This window comes from Carassius gibelio, chromosome B3 (genome assembly GCF_023724105.1).
Source record: "Carassius gibelio isolate Cgi1373 ecotype wild population from Czech Republic chromosome B3, carGib1.2-hapl.c, whole genome shotgun sequence".
NCBI classification, from domain to species: Eukaryota; Metazoa; Chordata; class Actinopteri; order Cypriniformes; family Cyprinidae; genus Carassius; species Carassius gibelio.
Window position 1 is genome coordinate 26,851,901 of NC_068398.1, and position 19,217 is coordinate 26,871,117.

A 19,217-nucleotide genomic window follows, 5' to 3' on the forward strand; every position below is an offset into this window, starting at 1 on the left:
GACAGACTGGAGTAATGATGCTGAAAATTCAGCTTTGCATCACAGGAATAGATAACATTTTAAAACATTCAAAAATCATTTTAAATTCTAATAATATTTCACAATACTATTGTTACTGTATTTTTGACTTCTTTCAAAAACTGATCCCAAACTTTCGAACGATGCGTAGTGCCTCCACATTGTGCTGTGAGTGGGTTTGATTGCGTAACGCTGGTGGGCTTTGTGTGGCGCTCACCAACCTACTCTAGCTCTGCTTGGACCAATCCAAATGAAAAGATAGATTTCATGTGTCATTTAGAGGACACTTTTATCCAAAGCCACTCACCCTCCACATATTACCAGCACAGTCTCTCTGGTGCAACCTGGGACATACAGTGTTCCCTACAATGCTGCTACTTTATTGATCACTTTTCTTTTTCAGTTAAATGATAACACTAACAGACGTCTATGACATGACAACAGTGCTTCCCACAGGTTTCAAATATACTTGCTGTGGTAGCCCGGTGGAAAACCCTCCTATTACCCAAGGCACAAAAATGGTCTACTACATGTGACAAATCAAGTGTGATTTTTAACAGTATTTTAATTTATTGAAATTTTAATTACAGAGGCTTATTAATTTTAATTAGACGTATTACTTTTAATTAGATACTAATATTATGTATTATAATATGCATTGAAAATTACAGCATTTATATGGTAGAGTTCTCCTTTCTTTGTCATATAATGCCACTCTCAGTGAATAGGACACAGATTTGACCGATACTAGAAATAATTACCATAATAAATAAATAAATAAATAAAAAATTATAAACAAGTCCGAAATACACCGGGACTCTTATTTTGAAATGTATGTGCTTTCCTTCAGCTCAGAGAAAAACTATTCTTATAACAGTCTAAAACGTATTGTATAAAGGCCATTAAGTAGACATTGTCATAATTCATCAACTCGAGTTCATAAGCAATCTGAAATCAGTTCTGAAGCAATCACTGAAGCAGTGTGAACTAAGCGCTGTTGAGAGGCGGTGTATTGAACACGCAACAGCGCCCCCTTGTGACACTGCAACGAGCAGCGCTCTTTTTTTTATTGACATATGACTTTTGATGAAATCATTAAGTTTAATAATCGATAGTCTGTATTGCGATTAATGTTTTCCATCCTCAAAATATAAGACGACTTAAAATTATCATTAAGACTTTTTTTTAACCATTTCATTTGATGTCACTTAATTTAAAAAAACCTTAAATACATTTTACCGTTCGCGCACATCTATTTGAATTAGCGACCGAAGCGGCCGCACTGTCAAACCCTGTGTTAGTTATGTGAAATATCCGCCACGTCTCTGCTCTGCAGCGCACTTGGGAGCATCAGAGAGAGAGTAACGTTACCGTTAACGTTAAACAGCTCTCGCGCAAACAGCACACACAGATACGAAACGTGCAGCGCGAGGGGAGATTTAAAACTAGGTTTCATTATTTTGAGCGGATAAAAAAGTATAAGGATAAAAATAATAAAAGCAAAAATGTTTCTTCATATATAACATTACCTGGGCGGACGTTAATGTAACATACCTGGGTGGCCCGCCCAAGTAACGTTAGCGTTATTTAAAGTCTACATTATGTGTGGGAAGAACTTAACAATTATGCTAAAATTACTAATAAAATTAACATTCACTTCAAACACAACAGTTGGACATTAAAGCATACGAGTTACAGTTTTTTCCCCCCTGAAAGCTGATCATTTTTACAAACCTTTAGGAGCAAAAGAGACAGAAGTGTTGTTTTCTACTCAAAGTCTGGTGTGTTGTGTGAGGATGCACTACAGTTGCCACGGCAACTCTCAAACTGTCAACTGTCATTCTGAATTTAAAAAATGCAGCTCTATTCCCTTTGGTGTATACACTCATTATAGCACAATAAAGTGACATTTTCATGTACATTTTAATATACACATACACAGGGCCATAGCTGGGCTTTGCGGGGCCACGGTGAAGGTTGTACCAGTGGGCCCTGTTTGAAATGGTTTAATTTTTATGTTCGTTCATTTTTATTTTTTTTATTTGTGCTATTTACACACTGTTTAAGGTTTTTTTTCAAGTTTGTATGTGTCCAGGTACAGAAACTGAATAATCAAATGTAAAATAGCAATGGATAGTCTTCATTTTAAAATGAAATATACAATCAAACCAAAATTTATTCAGACACCTTCAACATTTCTCACATTATTACAGTTTATTTGCTATCACTTGTAAAGTGGTTATAAAATATGACAATAACTTAGTTAAACTGTGTCAGAACAAATTCCTCTTCATGATGTCAAGATAGCAATTCAGAAAAAAAAAACACATAAGCAATACATGGTGTTGAATAATTTTTGGTCCCAATTTTTTAGACAGACAGAATTTTTTTTAATCAAATTCACTAGTAGTTCACTGTATGAAGGTGCTTTGTCACAGTTTGCCTAATTTTGCTATACTCACACCTAAATGTATTCTAGTGTCCTGACTCCTGTACCTACTAGTAAAATTAAACCTGGTGTCTGGATAGTTTTTGGTCTGACTATGCATTAATTCATGTTAAAACTACAAAGTAATTCAGTCAAGAGCAGTGAGTGTTTTTCTTAAATTTTCTTGGATTAACATTACAGCAGCTAGTAGCTAAAATAGGCGCGGTCACTTTAAGAGACGATGAACGCATCCAAAATATTTTTTTTCCTCAATTGTTTACTTTCACTTAAGAAATAACAGAATTTTTTTTCGAGCATACTTTCCAAGATGGGTATTTTGACATATTTTGTATCTATTTGTCGGCACAAGAGCAAACAGATGCAAATTCGGTGTTCAAGCGTTTTGAGAGACGCCTCTCTCTGCGTGAGCCCTGAACACCAGAACACCACTGTACTGAATTGGGCTCTTTCACATCTTTTTGTTTGTTCAAATTGCGATTTGTATTTGTTCGTTCAGGTTCAGGAGGGACTTTGGGAAGAACTCAGAAGAGAGCTTGATTCAATGCTACTGTCCGTGATACGCATCTCTCTCTCTCTCTCTCTTGCGCATCGAACACATAATGCGAGTAACCAGCTCTGTTAAGCTTTTCCGCTTCTTGTGTTTGGATGCTTTAATGTATAAATCGACAAGCAGTAAGGCTTAAAAAAACTTGAAAATGATAAGCTTTCATGACGATGCGCAGCAGTGGCCCGTCAACTGTCCAGAGCATCTTTTTAGGCTGGTCTCAGCCAGTCTGTTGAGATTTTCTCAGGATTCTTTCATGAATAGAAAGATCCAAATTTCGGCATTTATCTGAAATAAAAAGCTTTTGTAACATTATACACTATACCAGGTTGTTTTTGGCCATTTTTATGAGGCTTTTTTAATAGTGTTCATATAGGAATTATCATATCATATCGACCGAAATTAAGAAATAGATGGTGATATAATTTTTGCCATATCGTCCAGCCCTAGTGGGGAGTCACAGAAACTTCTGAACAGGTTTTGCTAACAGAAATATGACCTCAGCCGAGGTGTCACCGTTTTTAATGCTTATAGGTGTGAGACATGGGTATAACAGAAAGAAAATGCTCAAGTTCCTCTTTTTTGATCTAACAGGGCTTCACTCATCTGTTTTAGAAAACAAGATAGTATCTTGCTGCTGGCCTGGATTAAAGAAGTGTGTTTTTACACCTACTGTTTATATTGTTAACCTCCGTTTCTCTCTACAGACCCCTTCCTCTCTCCTATTTGATTTTATTTCCTAATTTTCACACCCCTCTTGGAGATGACATTGGCTCTCTTTGATATCTCTCCTCAATCTCTCATCAGTCTCTTGATAAGCATCTCTCTATAATGATCTCATTCTCTCTGTTTTCATCCCCATCCACTCCTCTTCTTAATAAATGAAGTCGCCCAGTTAACAAAAATACCTTAGTGGGTCTTTTTTTCCCTGTGTGGGTCTAAATGTTAAGATTTAATTCAACATGTTAAGACTAGTAATGGTATATTTTGATACCAGCCCACAAAGGGGTCTGTGAAATCAATATAAAATACTGTGACATGCTATGGACTTATGATGGAACTTCCCTATCAACAAAGTACATATTTTTAGTAAACAGTACTATATACTACTAGTGCATTAGACTGTAGCCTATGTCTCATAATGGTTGAAAATAAGCTGAATGATATACATTTAAATACACATATATCAAATAACTGTGTGTGTTTGTTTGTGTGTGTGTGTGTGTGTGTGTGTAGGCCTACTTTAAAAAAAAAAAAAGCGTTGGCAACTTACTAAATTGAAACTGAAACTAGAAATAAATAAAAACTGAAACTGAACTAAACTAAAACTGAATAAAATACATTGAAATGTGTACATTCTACAAAATGAAAACTAAAATGTAAACTGAAAATATTAAAATAAAAACCTATTCAAAACATTAATAAAACATATAATAGTATACTAAAATATCATACAAAATAATTTATGATGCTGTGAATGACATACATTTCCGGCAATGTCTGTCTCAAACATACACAGAAAAAAACTGTTAATTATTCTAATTGTCATGGGGTAATAAATATAATTAATAAATATTAAAATGTAAATAAATGAATAAATAAAATGTCTAAATTAAAAAAGGCAAAAATACAATTCCATGGCCAATGCTACTACTACTACTTTTAATAATCACTTTATTAAATAATAGTTTTATTATATTTTTTTAATATTTTTTTGCTCTTGAAAAAAAAAAATGGGACCCTTCATTCAGTCCATTCAATCAGAAATATGAGTCATATAAAATCTACACTAAAGGTACTGCACTTACTAGCTCTATCTCCTCCTCTAGAAGACTTTTTCTTCTTTGTGTCTTTCACGTCTCACGCTGGTTGTTTCCCAGAAGGCACCATTCTTCTTGTAAGTCTTCCCCTCCCACCTTAAAGTCTCCAATTCCCCTTCCTGAGGGCTAATTTTATCTTTCTGTGGCTCAGTGAAACCCCGAGGCCCTGGAGAGCCATCTCTAATCCTGCAGCATCGCTGGGTGTAACTGTCAACCCTCATGAGCCCCGCTGGCAGCAGGGCAGGGAATGTACAGATTGCTGGAGATGGAGATGAAAGAGAGAGGTATCGGCAACGACAGCCGCGGCTACGGAGGGCTGCTCTTAATGTCCTGATCTCAAATACAATTGACCTCTAGTCTCAGTCAAAACCTCCAAATGGTTGCTTTTAACACACTAGCACTTACAAACATACAGTAGCCTAGGTCTGCAGGACAAGGTGATATTTAGTGGAGTGTCATGTATTATAAGAGCGTGTGTTGTTGGGGAAGATACTTTGAAACAGCAGCTCTCCATTCAAGCCACTCATAATTTAAAGCAGATCAACTTAAGTCAACATCCATATGAACAAGTAGATAATTAGCTATGCTACAAGCTACTAATTAAACAACCAATAAATGAAAATGTCATCATTTACTCACCCTTATGTCATTCCAAACTTCTATGAACAGTCAAATGGGTCCAATGATGTTTGGACCTAAATGTTCTTTAAAATAAATGTATCCTGGTTTGAATCAACCAGAAGGTGAGTAAATAAAATGGTCATTTTCATCCAATTTTCTTATTAAATATGTCTTTGAACATTCATTTTCAATAGCAAAATATCTTAATACCCTCATTTGAATAATAATTAACAAAAGTGACCCTGGACCACAAAACCAGGGTCCAATAAGGGTCAATTTTTTTTAAAAATTGAGATTTATACATAATCTGAAAGCTGAATAAATACATTTGTTAGGATCGGGCAATATTTGGCCGAGATATGAAATGTGAAAATCTGGAATTTGAGGGTGCAAAAAAATCTAAATTTTGAAGGAAAAAAAAAACACCATTAAAGTAAACCAAAAATTATTTTTTTGATATATTTATGGTAGGAAATGTACATAATATTTTCATGGAACATGATCCTCACTTAATATCCTAACGATTTGTGGCATAAAAGAGAAATCAATAATTCTGACCCATATAATGTATTGTTGGCTATTGCTACAAATATTTCCCAGTGACTTATGACTGGTTTAGTGGTCCAGGGTCACATATATTATTATATATATATCATTTCCAGTCTGGGTAAATTTATTTGGTACTGAACAACGCAGATCTCAATTAGCAACACTAGTGATTATCATGTAACAGACTATAATAAAATGTATTTGAAAGCACTGTATGCCTTGAATGAAGACAAATGAATACATGTGAAGTAAACAATTATCGTCCAGCTCACTCTGCTGCAGTGTAAAAAAAAAAAAATGCAATGTAGCATTTTGTCCTGCTTCAGTGCTTCTTGGTGGAATAATGAGCTTGTTAGAAGGAAAACTACACTCAAAACAACTGAGCTACTGTCATGAGACGGAAAAATGTAGTTCTGTTGATGAAAAATGCAATAGATAAATAAAATAAATAAATACATGTGTAAATGTGTCAAGTGTAAATCTAACAACTGAGTTACACTGAGGAGTTCATTCACTTTTCCACCTGCTGTCAGTGTTATTTTTATTCAAATAATTGTATTTATAAATATTGTATTTATTTAATTTCTAATAATTGTAAAATAATAATTCTATAAACTAAACTAAAATACAATATAAATATTGAAAGCAAAATTGTAACTTCCAAAAAATTTTTTTGGCAGCTCACTGGAATAAGTTTAAGTTAAAAGTACTAAAGCATAAAATGATCTAAAAAGGAATATTAATACAACGTGAAAATCAGAATCAGAAAACTGTAGATGTTAGTTAATTTATTGTAGGAGTATTCAATCATTTAATTTTACAAAGTCACTTCATGAGCTTCAGAAATGGGTGAATGCTGAAATAAAAATAAATGATGTTTCAAAATAATAATAGAGACCATAATAGAATAAATAACAATGTTTTCTGTTCCTAATTCAAGTTTTATTACACCCTCTAGTTCCATATGAATCAGTGTATATATATATCTTTTTTTCCCAAAAATATCTTTATTGAATTTTTTAAAATATGTTCAGACATACAAAAGAAAAAGGTCAGTAGTTAGTTAGAAAAGTAGGTCAGTTTCTCCAATGCCAGGTTGCTAGACATTAGTTTAATCCACTGGTTTATCTTTTGTCTTTCTGTGTTCTTCCAGTTCAGAGCGATTACATGTTTAGCCAGCAATAAGCAGAAACTAACAAGCTTCCTCTTTTTTTGTAGCCCTTTTAAAACCATTAGGGAAAATGTGCAGTAAGCAGAGTTTACCGTCCATGTTACATTCAATCAAACGGGAAACAAATGTAGTAACCTCCTTCCAAAAAATCTGAAGTTCCGGACACTGCCACATACAATGAAGAAGAGTGCCCTTGTCTACACCACATTACACAGACACCAGGAATATTAGAATTAAAATGGTGAAGTTTTACAGGAGTAAATACTGCAGAAATATAAACCTGGTGTTAATAGTTTGCGTCTGTGCCAACAAGCAAGAATTGTTCCCCTCATCATCTGAAATTTCTGTTTGTAAATCAGTTTTCCATGCTTTTAAATTAAAAAGACTACTTTCTTTTGAGGATAGTAGTAAAAAGGCCTCTACTCTGATGATGGTTAATGGCTATGTTCTCTATAGTGGAAGAGTGGGGGTTTCAGAGTAGACTTTAGTTGGGTAGTGATGAAACCTTGAACCTGTAAGTACTTTAAAAAAGTGTTTTTTGAGTAAACCATATTTATTTACCAATTGCTCAAAATACATCAATACTCCTTCACTATATAGGTCCCCAATTTTATTCAAGCCATTATTCAGCCAAATTCTAAACCCCATGTCAGCCCTTTCTGGTTTAAATTTATAATTTCCCCAAACTAGTGATCAGTATATATTGTTAAAACAAATCTGACTTTAATCTAATAAATATCGATTACCTGCCACACAGTTAAGATGGTGTGCATTAAACTGTTGCTTGCCTTGCATTCTATATTATTTATTTTAATTTGTTTTGCGTCATGACATACACATAAAATGGCATTCAGAAAAGGTGAAGGCATTAATACAAATATATTAAATACATAAATATAATTAACTTCATAAATAGTACAATTCTAACTCATAAATCTAATAATAAAAAATATGTATTTTTTAATCTTCTCCAAATACTTTAGCTCTGTTTTTCATAGTGCATCATAATCTCTAAAATGCATTTGTTTTAGTGCACAAAATGGTTTTTACATGGAGAGAGAAATGGGAAATGGTGACTCCCTGTGCAGTGCAACTGGGGAGCAGATTGAAACACACCCATAAGCCTCACTGAAGACACAACGAGGGGAGGAGTAGAAGTGCATGTCTTGAATAGGAGGAGGGAAGGATGGAGAGACTTCAAAGGCACTGTGTGCGTGAGAAAGGGAGGAAGAGGGACAGAGTGTGTTGAGGAGTGAGATGCTTTTCAAACAGTTGAGCTGCTGCTTTGCAGAGCCCTGAAATCACTCTGATGAGCTGCAACAGACCAGACCAAACCAGATCAGACCAGATCAGACCGGCCCAGCTCAGCACAAACCGGACTACTGATTAGCTAAGACTAGAGATGTCCAAAATACTGCTATATTGACACTTATCAGCTACAAAAATGTAACAGTAGTCTTTCTACAGGATTTGTATATGGTATGGTCAAAGGCACTTCTTTCTCTTAAAAAAAAAAAGATAAACAGGCTGTATAAACTTTGTTTTATTGTACTGGATTTGATGATGTGGTAGTTTAACGCAGCCTGCTGCAATCTATAAAGTCATTAATATGATTCAATCAACAATAACCGGCAAAGAAAATGAGAAAACCACTGACTGCGCTTCATTTATTCCTTTGTTTATTACTGATGACTGTTTACTTTAATAATCATTTGCAAACACTTGGAGCTATGTTGATTTAATTGAAAAATAATCGAAGGCTACACGCCATAATTTGAATTTAATTAGTTTTTATTTATAGCATTTAATAATAAAATAAATACCGGTGTTTAATAGCATATTGGATTGGCTGTGGGATCGAGAATCATGAAATATAACTTGGTTTTTACTACAAACATTTTAAAAAGACCAACCAAGGCCGGCAAAAACCAGACTTGATCTTACTATCAGATCGAGACTATCAAAAAGAACTGCCTAATGTACACAGCAAAAAAAAAAAAAAAAAGATTTCTATATATTGTATATGGCATAAAGAAAAACTAAAATGTAAAATGGCTTACACTATATTTAAAAGTTTGGGGTTTGTAAGATATTAATGCTCATCAAAGCTGCATTTATTTAAACAAAAACCAGTAAAAACTGTAATTTTGTGAAATACTAGAATATATTGTAATATATTGATGCAAAGCTGATTCATTATCATTACCACAATCTTGAGTTTCCCATAATCCATCAGAAATCATTCTAATATGCTGATTTGCTGCTCCAAAAAATATTTCTTATAGTTATCAACACTGAAGCTGTGCTGCTTAAAGGTTTGTGGAAACTGCAATACAGTACATTTTTGGAAATATCAAAAGAACAGCATTTATTTGCTGAATAAAATCGCTGCTGCAAACCTGAAGATGAGGTGATCACGTGATCTTGCTATAATCAGGCTCAGTGATGAAAACAGAAGTGAAAACACAACAAACTAATGGAACCTTCTGCATTCTCTTTCACATGCAATGCGTGCGAGAACATGACACGGAATGACTGGTTCAGAACTGGATGTAATGGGAATACTGTACGCAGTGACAGAAACACAGACACACGCACACACTCTTTATTCATACCGTCTCAGAGATCAAGAGAGGAAAAGAAACAAAAGAATATTCTTCTCCACTTTCATCAACAATGAACACACGGGAGAGCAGGAAGCACAAACACTAGCAACAGATAGCAGTGAATATGTCACTGGAGGTAAAAACACACACTTCATAAACAAGTAAAGCAAGGCCAAGTCTGAAGACCTTTACAAACAAGTGAAACAGCACAACGCTCAGCAGCAGACACTTCTCTCTCTGGCTTTCTTTTCAAATTGATCGGCTGCTGTTTTTCACAGTAAGCTGGAGTACATATACTTCATGAATTTTTTATGCATCTACTTTGGGAGAGTCAAGGTTTTCTGAACAGTATGTGAATTATGGTGTAGACAAAACGTAATTACAGTGGCAGATATAAACAGGACTGTAACAAATCACACTAATTGTACATAACATTAGCAGATCAGTGTTAAGCAAAGCTTTTTTCACCGAATAATATTTAACAAATTATTGAGTTTGGACTTTTGGGAACACTTCTGAGTCACAACTCAATTTAAGAATTATTTGTAGACTTGCTGATTAATTGAAACAAGCAGTCATATCTAATGTTTCCAATACTGAATATGTGATTTAATCAGCCTATTGTGACCCTTTTTACAGTATGTAATTAAGTGTCAGGCCTAGAAAGTGTATGTGAAGTTTCAGTTCAAAATACCACACAGATAATTTGTTATATAATTTTGAAAATGCCTATTTTTCTGTGAAACATGCTGTTTTCGTGCATTTCCCTTTAAATGCAAATTTGCTTCTGCTCCCCCTTCCCCCTTTTCCAGAATAGGACTGTCCTTTTACAGCACATACTCTGCTAAAAAATACTTAAAATCTTAAAATACTGCCTCTTTTTTGCTCAGACAGATAAAAGTAATACATCTTTCAAATCTGTAAAGACTAAACTTTTATTTGTGTACTAACAATCACAACAAAACGTGCCGCTTTTGTAAAATAATGAAAGGCAACAAGACCACCTCTGTCTCTGTGAACTTGAGCGTGAAACTCCAAAACTCTGTGAATGCTTGCCTTACAGATATAAAAAAAGATATATATCTATAGAGAGTGAAATGTCTACTTTCAAATAAGACTATTAAGAAGATGTAGGAAAGAGCCAAACATTGTCGCTCACAAGTGAAGAGAAACAGGCAATGCAATTTTCCAGGCTCTCGTGTTGAAGAGGGCCAGCATGTTCCCTTTAACAATACACTCTCTCAGTCTAAAGCCTTGCACGCACAAGACAAAGATCTTGAATGAGAAATTAGGATTGACACATTTTCTGCTGAGCCCAGAAGGAGAGTTTTACATTACGGCAAGCTCAGTGATCCATCAACTTACTAAACACTGCCGCATGTGAACAAATACAAAGGGCACAGCAATCCTGCAGTGGGACTCTATTAATGCTCTGAATGGAGAGATAGAAACACAATATATCTGTAGCTATACGGGCAAATCTGAGGACAGACACAGAGTGGAAGCTGGTAAAAAAGGCTCTTTAGTGCTCATCAGGGACTTTATTCTGAAACAACAGTCAGTTTAACCTTCTGGGTCTCAGCAAAATGTATTTCAGTGTTTAGAGCAGAAGAGACACATGACAAAAATAAACCAGTGAATAAAAAATGATCCTTCAGATCTACATTTTAAAAATCTAAATCAACAGCAATCTAATTAGAAACAGAAACCTTTTGTTATATTATAAATGCCTTTACCCTCACACACACATAGATATAACACACACAAATTTGAATCATGATGTCTGCATTTTTCAAAGAGAGGACGTTATCATGGCCAAATAACAAAAAATTGTATTTCTGAAAAGACCAGAATTACCTCTTTAAGAATGCATCAATTCAGATAATGAACTGCGGCGTGTGTGCTTTCAAAAAAATTCACACACACAGAAAAAAGATTGTGCTCTACAGTGAACAAAAATGAATTACTGTTCCGCAGGAGGATAAAACGCATGCAAACTCCACCACGAACAGTTATTAGGAAATATTGAAAACCTCTAATGGTTTAGTTAATCATTTGCTCCTCAGAGGAGAAGTGATGGAAGAAAGCCCAAAACCTGATTGATTTAAAAGTCTGCATTCAGAGAGTGGAAACAAAACTCATGACAGAAAAAGAGAGACCGTCCAGAACTCATTTCTCTTCGCATCAGACACATTCTGATAGCCATCAGAAAAGGCCGTCCAGCAGTCTGAGAAAGATGATAGAGTGATCATCCAGAGGAAACGGCAGACCATAGGAAGTTTCAATTCATAAAGCTGTTGGGTTTTGTCACCTTTTGCTCCTCTCACCGGCGAAGAAGAGGACAAAGAAGTAAAGTGAAGTCGACAGAGTGAATCAGGTTCATCAGTACAACCTATCATTGCATGTGGTGTGCAATGAATCCCAAATACTTCTCTTTCCCTCGCACAATGTTAGAACTGAGCTGTGGCCAGTTACTACTAGCTAGTAAAAATGCCACTTTCTGTCTATATGTGATTTTAAAAGCACAGTATTTGTTGTTAATGTAATAAACATCACATTTTTTCCAGAACTCAACCTATAGACAAGCTTGACTCTTCACCACAAAAACTGCAATATAATAGATCCTTCTGATCTTCCTCAAGAATCCAGTCCAACACAAGGCATGCTGGGAGCTAGAAATCTACTGCTCAGTTTCAGCAACAAACACGATTAATAAATTGATTCATAAACAAATGGATTGAGTTAACCTTCATTTTTCAACATTAAATGGACTGAACGTAATGAAATTATATTATGACAAAATGTATAAGAATTATTTTGCAGTAGCTCATTTTAATTAAGTCAATTAAACAATTCATTTTTTTCTTCCAGTCTCCTCTAAATGACTGGCTCCCCATCAGCTGGCCTGGGCCCACTAGGCAAACATCCAAGTGGGTCGCAGAATGACTTAATTTTTAATAGATTAATATTAATAAAAAAAAATTATATTATTGAAAGATTATTGAGATTGAGATTCAGATCATCAAACTAATTTTAATATTAGACAAAGATAATGCAACTACAAAATGCAGTTTTTAAATGATGATTTCATTTTTTTAAGGGAAAAAAGCTGTCTAAACTTCCCTGGCTTTATGTGAAAGAGTAATCACCCCCTCCTGATAAATCATGAAAGAACAGACGAGCAACAAAAGAGTTGACATGTATCAGTCTAGAAAGTGTTTTAAAGCCATTTCTAAGACTTTGAGACTCCAGCGAACCATGGTCAGAGCCATAATCCACAAATGGAGAAAACTTTGAACAGTGGTGAACCTTCCCAGCAGTGTCCGGTCTACCAAAAATACTCCAAGAGAGCAACGGCGACTCATCCAGGAGGTCAGAAAAGAACCCCGAACAACATCTAAAGAACTGCAGGCCTCATTTGCCTTTGCAGCTTCAGGATCTGCATTCAGAAAATCCTGAAGGAGAATGTCCGGCCGTCAGGTTGTGACCTCAAGCTCAAGCACACTTGGTTTATGCAGCAGGAAAATGACCGAAACACACCAGCAAGTACACTTCTGAATGCCTCGAAAAAGACTAAATGAAGATTTTGGAGCGGCCAAGTCAAAGTCCAGACTTAAATCTGATTGAGATGCGGTGGCATGACCTTAAACAGTCCATTCATGCTCGAAAACCCTCCAATGTGGCTGAAATAAAACAATTCTGCAAAGCAGAGTGGACCAAAATTCCTCCACAGAATAAATAAACTTTAAAATGAATCCTGTAGCACACATGTAACTAATGTGTAAAGACTGAAGGACAGGCGAAATATGCTCATGCTTTCGAGATCCCGTCAGGACTCTGGCAACCGTATTTTTAACCATCTGAAGGCAGTTTAAGGAAGATTGACTGATCCCCAAATAAAGATAGTTACAGTAATCAACCCTTGTGGTGATAAAAGCATGGATTACTCTTTCAAAATTAGTAAAAGATAGAAAGGACTTCATTTTTAACAGGCTTTCTAAAACTGATAGAAGCTCGACTTCACAACTTGGTATCAAGCTTTAAGGCACTGTCCAACACCACACCCAGATTTTTCATGTACGGCTTTACATAAGGTGCCAGAACACCAAGATTTAGTGTATTTTGTGTAATATTAAAATTAGTTTGATGATCTGAATCATTCAAGTGTGACAGATATGCAAGCAATTAAAAATAAATAAATAAATAAAAAACAGGAAGCGGGTAAAAACTTTTACATCAATGTAAGTGAAAAGTGAAGTGAAGTGAAAGTGACATGTGGCCAAGTATGGTGACCCATACTCAGAATTTGTGCATTTAACCCATCCAAAGTGCACACACAGCAGTAAACACACACAGCATGAACACACACCCAGAGCAGTGGCAGCCATGCATGATTTACGTATGCTGCGGCACCTGTTGGGGGTTTGGTGCTTTGCTCAAGTGCACCTCAGTCATGGTATTGAAGGAGGGAAAAGTGTTGTACATTCACCCCCCCGACCCGAGACTCGAACTCGCAACCTTTGGGTTAGGAGTCCAAATCTCTAACCATTAGGTCACAAACTGAACATGGTTTGGTTTCCAAAAGTTAATCACTGGTAATTACATTATATTTAAAATTTAGTCCTGTTCAGGTTAATGTCACACTTCACTGCGGGTGGAACTCGGAGATATGGAGCATGGTTAACAATCTTTTAATTTCTTGAAACACAAAAGGTGATCCAGCACAGGAGCAAGGAACATCACAGGTATGGACGATGTAGACCCGACAGAGGAGAGACGCAAAGACAGGAACATAATAATAGGGAGAATTACTGCATGGAATGAGACAATGAACATGGGACACAGAACACAGCATAATGAGTCCAGGGGCGTGACAATTAATAATTAGATTTTCCCAAATTCTTGTTTTTTCTCTCCAGATTTCCTTTCTAAAATTCTGCTGCTTTTATACATTTGGAGAGTCTTCCAGCTTTTCATCAACTCACAAGCCCCCTGCAGTTCATTCAAAAACCCCAGTTTGAGAAAACTGTGGCATCATGGGTAATGTTTAATACTCTTCATGATGTTAATAAAGAATATAATATATTTAAGGTCAAAAGTAATTTAAAATAATTAAAAAATAGGAAATATTTTACTTTATATTAGGACTTATATTGGGCCTTTGAATGATGTTTTGGACTAAGGGGGTAAAAAAGACTGCAAAAACATCACTGCTCTAAATAAAAGTGGCAAAAGGTGAATTTTGATTGTATGAAGAATTACAATTAAAAGTTTGTCAACACAAAACTCTAATTTGGCTTCAGAAGACTTGGAATTTAGGATACAAATCATATGAACAGCATTTATGACAATTTAATGACAATAGCTCAGGGTCTTATGAATTTTTTATTTTACAGAAAAAAGCTCACTCACTTAAATAGCTATTTTAGTCTTCCACAGACAATAGAAAATAGCACAGCTTTGGTATTAAAGAACATAAACATTATTTTCTGAGTTAAATCATACAAAACTGTAGTCACACCAATTTTCTCACTGCAACTATGTTTTTATATATTCTCCTTTCACTGAGCCAGCGTTTTCATGCACCCTTCGAACTATGAATGCTCTGTAAGAAAAGCTTTAGACTTAATCTGATCTAGATTTCATCTCAGAGTCTGTGAAAGCAGCCTGGAAAGCTCCCTTTCACCTAGTGTTTAAACAAAACTCACTTTTAAACCTCAGTTGTGCGTCGGGTCGTTAAACTCGTGCTGTTCAGAGAAACCGCATTGCGGCTGGGAGTCCAATTTTACTCAAGGTGAAAGATCCCACGGGCCGGGACTGTCAGATCGTCATTACCGTCAATTACATGGGCTATGGGGCACGGATGCTCACGGAGAACTGTGTGCGTGTCTGTAGTCCCGCGGTTAAGACTGGTTAACACCCTTCAGTGCATTTCTCTTCTGTTAATGATGTAGAATTATCCAAAGCGCACTAGACTCAGGGGAAGGAGGCTTTTGATTTTCAAACTCTTCAGTGCTTGTCCTCTGTCTAACTCTGCCTCTATCATTGGCTTTACTAGATCAACACAGGAGAGTTCTCTTTCTATTCCCTTTACTTTCTTCCCTGTTTATGGCCCCAAAAATACTAAGCCATACTTTTGGCCTTTTCACACTTTAAAATGTTAACCCAACCATTGAAGAAACCTTTAAGTGAATAGTTCTTAAAAGAACCATGTTGTTCTTAGTGTGAAGAACATTTGAATAATCTAAGAACCTTTTGTTGAATAGAAAGGTGCCATGGATGATAAAGGTTCTTCATAGATCCATGGACGACAATAATACAACTTTTTTTTTTTTAGTATGTAGAGTTACTGAGTGAAAAGCCCCTTTAAAAACCCCATAAGATGACAGATAGGCTCAATTGTATTTCCTATTAATACAGGAAGTTTGGGAAATAATGTGTAGGATGAGTCATCAACATTTTTTGGTCCAGTTTCCCAGAAGCAAAAGGCCATATAACTTCTAAATGTGTGTCAGCTAAAAGTGCATTTTGTCAACTTTTGAGTACACTAGCTTATAAGTGGCCTCAAAGTCATCAGACATGGACTTAAAGCTACAAAAACCCCATTCTGATTTCATGGGGCCTTTAAAATGCATTAGTGACTGAAAGAATTCTGTCTTCAGATGATAAAACAAATAATCTACTATATAAATGTGAAAGTGAAAGTATTCTGTCATTATTTACTCACCCTCATGTTATTCCAGTCCTGTATGACTCTTTGTTTTCTGTGGAATATAATAGAAGATATTTTCAAAAACGTCGGGGTCCAAACAACAATGCATGGACAAAAAACCCTGGGACATTTTTCAAAAATATTTCTTTGTTGTTCTGCAGAAGAAAGTAAGTCATTAGGGTGAGTAAATGATGATGACACTCTCATTTCTGGGTGGACTATCTCAGGGCCTCTTTAGATATTAAGCTTAATTCCTAACTCCTGTATAAGTGTTGTACTGATGCTGCATTAACATTAGAGACAAGATCATTGATCCGTGCCACAATGTTCCGCACCGCTCCGATTTATCCACTCAGGAATAGAAAGCACAGCTTGATTTAGGTGTGTCCGTACACAGACGGCGTTCTGTCCTTGTCAGACAGATTGTGGACCTCTTAAAGGACTCTAAGAGGTCTGGGATGCCTTCTGCTAAACCAGGACATTCACACCCAAAACACATTCAGTTGCCGCTCAACTTAGTGGCTGTTAGCATGTGTGTGTGAGAGAAAATAAACAGACCATATGCTACTAAGCTTTTTTTAATGCTATGGATGCACATGTGAAACTTTTATATTTGTGCTGCAGTCGTTTTAGGGGTTACACCAGAAATACATTTTTTTAAGAATAGAGATTGAGTTGCTATATAAACATACTGTACTTTTCAATCCTGAAAACCTCTTAATCAGTCCGAAAATACTTGGATGGAAATGGGAAAAATGACTAACTATAAAATTGTTGGAATGCTGGCATGAAAATTTATCTGAGACGTCTGCCCTCAACACTGAAAAGCTTATATTTTCTTGTTACTTCAATGCTCTAAATAAATTGGATACAAAAAATAAAATAAATAAATAAATAAAAGAAAAGGTCACTGCACAACGTTCATAGAACACATCTTCAAGAATGTGTATTAGGATTCAAGGACTTTAATAAAAAATGCATTGCTTTTGATGAGAATGCATTGTTTACACTTTGGCACCCTTCAACCTCCAAATATTCTTAAAGATTTATACACAGACAGACAGACTGTCGTAAATGTAGTAAATTGTAATATTAATATTACAAATTGTCAATTGCCTTTATTTTGCTATATCCTACATGTTAAGAGTCATGTACTGTTTTAAAATATTTATATGTATTTGTTTTTACATATATACATTTAGGATGGCTAGATTAACCACTGCTGAGTTGGGTCAGTAAATCATTTTTCCATATTGCTTCTACTGCAGAGCACAAGTTTGAGAAACACAGGAATATTCTCTCATCAATTATGGATTGAGGGAGGAGGAGAGGTGCCATGGAACAAGGGATGTGGTTTTCTCGGGATGATAAAAATAAAGACACAATAAAATGACTTCGAAAGAAAGAAAGGCCTGTTGTATTTCCTGCACATAATGAAACAAACCTGAGCTTGAGGTCCATTGAATTGGAACACATTCAACAAAAGTAAATGACTGCGGAACAAAGAGATGGTAAAATTTAGAAATTCATAATAAGATTTTTTATGTACAGATTTAAAAGTAAAAAATAAAAAATTGAGTATGACAGAGCATCTGAATGTGTGTATGTGTGCTTAGAGATAAGGGCTCAGGAGAAGAACAAACCTTGCTCTCCAGTGAAAGAGACTGGGAGGAGAAAGAGAAACAGACTATGGGGTATTTCGGTCTTAAAGAAAAGGAAGTTTAAAAAAAAAGACTGAAATATCTTCGGCTATAAAGTGTTTGCATCAAGAAGGTCTAGAAATTCCTAAAGAAACATCTCAAATGTCTCTATGCCGGCTTACAGGAATGGAAGTTTGCATGGCACCACAGGAATATTTTGGACTAATGACCAAAGCTGTAAATGTCTTCTGACTAATCATTTTGGAACGTTCTGGGGTGTGTTTCATGTACAACAACATAACTCACTGCTCAATTACAATATATGAAATATTGTTTCTTGCACAGAATAATAAAAAAATAAGTATTACTGAGTTTTTATCTTACAATTAAAACTTTTTTTTCCTGCAACTGTGTTTCTCACAACTCAGAATTGCCAGATTACATCTTGCAATTCTGATTTCCCACCTCAGAATTCTACATTTTACATATTGCCATTTTGAGTTTAAATCTCCCTTTTCTTTGCCATTCTGAGATTGTATTCTATTTCTGAGTTTTTATATTGCCAACCTGACTTTCTTTCCAGAACTGCAAGAAAAATGTCAGAATTACAAGATTAAAAAGTCACAAATATCATTGCTTTCTTTTAATCCCATGGTGAAAATATGCTTCCATAACAATATAGTACTTCACTGTAGAAAATAACTAATTACTTGCTATTTTCTTCTCCAAAAAATGTAGTGACATGATTGCACCTCCACTGCTTGAAACATGTTTGTCCAGTAAATGTAATTTTTGACATTATGTGCATGAGGTGGAGTAATAACTTCTGCAAATAAACTGATTCTTTTAATGTCAGATTATTAGTTATTTTACACTAAACAACAGAAAGCTGTTCATCGTTTTGTTTTAATCACGTTATGTAGTATGTAACTGGTGCACTCCTGTAGGCTTCAGGATATACTGTATATACAATGTGACTATTTTTGTTTTTATTTGATGTTTGATTCATTGTAATCAATCTCCAGTGTTCCTTAATGCATTTTTGCACAAATGGAATGGAAGATAAAGTACATATACTGTAGATATG

General features: G+C 35.3%; 1 protein-coding gene across 3 annotated transcripts in view; it reads right to left on the bottom strand.

Moving 5' to 3' along the window:
- Positions 1–19,217, bottom strand: part of pvalb6 (parvalbumin 6) — a 41,543-nt gene that overhangs the window by 3,867 nt on the left and 18,459 nt on the right. Inside the window, exon 1 of one of the 3 annotated variants that reach the window (XM_052552738.1) lies at positions 1,753–1,775. The exons of the other annotated variants lie outside the window; for them this stretch is intronic. The gene's annotated coding sequence lies outside the window, so the exon portion shown is untranslated. Of the gene's footprint in view, positions 1–1,752; positions 1,776–19,217 lie in introns of those variants that run through there. 3 annotated transcript variants of the gene reach the window in all.